We start from the raw sequence: 2,999 nt of genomic DNA on the forward strand, positions 1-2,999 counted from the left end.
TCCGTTAAGGAAAGGCATGGAACACTTTCCTAGAAAGAAAATTAAATTACCTTATGAATCTATTATGAGAGCCACTTATGGATTGCATACCAAAGATGGTAATACCTAGATCTATCCTTGTTTTTATGCCTAGTTAGGGGCGTTAAATGATAGCGCTTGTTGAGAGGGAACCCAATTTTATTTTATTTTCTTGATTTTTGGTTCTGTTTAGTAATAAATAATTCATCTAGCCTCTGTTTAGATGTGGTTTTATACTTTTAATTAGTGTTTGTGCCAAGTAGAACCTTTGGGAAGACTTGGGGGAAGTTTTTGCGATCTTGCTGTAAAAAACAGAAATTTTAGCGCTCACGAGATTTTCTGCCGTTTTTTACTGGAGAGTGCGATTAGGTTGATTCTTTTTTAAGATTATTAATAGACAAATTCCTCACGTCCACCAATTTATTTCAGAACTTTTGGGGTTACAGAAGTATTCGAAACCTACAGATTACTACAGATTGTTCTGTTTTTGACGGATTCTATTTTTCGTGTGTTGTTTGCTTATTTTGATGAATCTATGGCTAGTATTGGGGGTATGAACCATATAGAAGTTGGAATAAATTAGGTTTAACACAAATATAAATAAATAATGAGTTCATTATAGTACCTTAAGTGGTGGTTTTTTTTCTTATACTAACGGAGCTCATGAGATTTTCTGTTGAGTTTTGTGTTGTGAAGTTTTCAAGTTTTGGGTAAAAATTTGATGGATTATGGAATAAGGAGTGGCAAGAGCCTAAGCTTGAGGATGCCCAAGGCACCCCAAGGTAAAATTCAAGGACAACCAAAAGCCTAAGCTTGGGGATGCCCCGGAAGGCATCGCCTCTTTCGTCTCCGTCCATCGGTAACTTCACTTGATGTTATATTTTTATTCACCACATGATATGTGTTTTGTTTGGAGCGTCTTGTATGATTTGAGTCTTTGATTTTTAGTCTACCACAATCATACTTGCTGTACACACCTTTTGGGAGAGACACACATGAATCGGAATTTATTAGAATACTCTTTGTGCTTCACTTATATCTTTTGAGCTAGACAATTTTGCTCTAGTGCTTCACTTATATCTTTTTAGAGCACGGTGGTGGTTTTTTTTATAGAAATTATTGATCTCTCATGCTTCTCTTATATCATTTTAAGAGTCCTCTAGAACAGCATGGTAATTTTCTTTGGCTATAAAATTAGTCCTAATATGATAGGCATCCAAGATGGGTATAATAAAAACTATCATAAAAAGTGCATTGAATACTATGAGAAGTTTGATACTTGATGATTGTTTTGAGATATGAAGATGGTAATATTAGAGTCATGCTAGTTGAGTAGTTGTGAATTTGAGAAATACTTGTGTTAAAGTTTGTGATTCCCGTAGCATGCACGTATGGTGAACCGTTATGTGATGAAGTCGGAGCATGATTTATTAATTGATTGCCTTCCTTATGGGTGGCGGTCGGGGACGAGCGATGGTCTTTTCCTACCAATCTATCCCCCTAGGAGCATGCATGTAGTACTTTATTTCGATAACTAATAGATTTTTGTAATAAGTATGTGAGTTCTTTATGACTAATGTTGAGTCCATGGATTATACGCACTCTCACCCTCCCACCATTGCTAGCCTCTCTAGTACCGCGCAACTTTCACCGGTACCATAAACCCACCATATACTTTCCTCAAAACAGCCACCATACCTACCTATTATGGCATTTCCATAGCCATTCCGAGATATATTGCCATGCAACTTACCACCGTTCCATTTATTATGACACGCTTCATCATTGTCATATTGCTTTGCATGATCATGTAGTTGAAATCGTATTTATGGCAAAGCCACCTTCATAATTCTTTCATACATGTCACTCATGAGTCATTGCACATCCCGGTACACCGCCGGAGGCATTCACATAGAGTCATATTTTGTTCTAAGTATCGAGTTGTAATTTTTCGAGTTGTAAGTAAATAAAAGTGTGATGATCATCATTATTAGAGCAGTATCCCATGTGAGGAAAGGATGATGGAGACATTCCCCCACAAGTCGGGATGAGACTCTGGACGAAAAAAAAAAAGAGAAAGGCCATAAAAAAGAGAAGGACCAAAAAAAAGAGAAAAAAAAGAAAAAATGAGAGAAAAAGAGAGAAGGGACAATGTTACTGAGTGAGCGATTTTGGAGGCCGAGCTCCACGGAGCTCGTTTTCAAAATACGATTTTCCACTGCATGAAAAAAATTAAAAATATTTGTATACACTCTCACATATGTGTATTGCGTATGTGCAAAAATTCATAACCATATACTTTCACACGTGGTGTACGGAAAAAATAAAAAAACGTATTTCTAAAATGGGCCGCTTTTTTTGTTGTTGGGCCGAAATTTTGTCTTTTTTGTACAGCCTACAAAATACAAAAAATTCAAATGATTTTTTCACACGTGCATGCGGAAATCTATTAAGTTTCCATGGATTTTTTTTTAATTTATTCGAAACTTTGAAATATGACTTTTGATTTTTTTTCAAAATATCGAGCTCCGTGGAGCTCGGCCTCCGTTGGCATTTTCCGCAATGTTACTATCCTTTTACCACACTTGTGCTTCAAAGTAGCAACATGATCTTCCAGATAAAGAGTCTCTTATGTTGTCACTTTCATATACTAGTGGGAATTTTACAATATATAACTTGGCTTGTATATTCCAATGATGGGCTTCCTCAAAATGCCCTAGGTCTTCGTGAGCAAGCGAGTTGGATGCACACCCACTTAGTTTCTTTTGTTGAGCTTTCATACACTTATAGCTCTAGTGAATCCGTTGCATGGCAATCCCTACTCACTCACATTGATATCTATTGATGGGCATCTCCATAGCCCGTTGATACGCCTAGTTGATGTGAGACTATCTTCTCATTTTTGTCTTCTCCACAACCACCATTCTGTTCCACCTATAGTGCTATGTCCATGGCTCACGTTCATGTATTTCATGAAGATT

This window comes from Triticum dicoccoides, chromosome 6A (genome assembly GCF_002162155.2).
Source record: "Triticum dicoccoides isolate Atlit2015 ecotype Zavitan chromosome 6A, WEW_v2.0, whole genome shotgun sequence".
NCBI lineage: Eukaryota > Viridiplantae > Streptophyta > Magnoliopsida > Poales > Poaceae > Triticum > Triticum dicoccoides.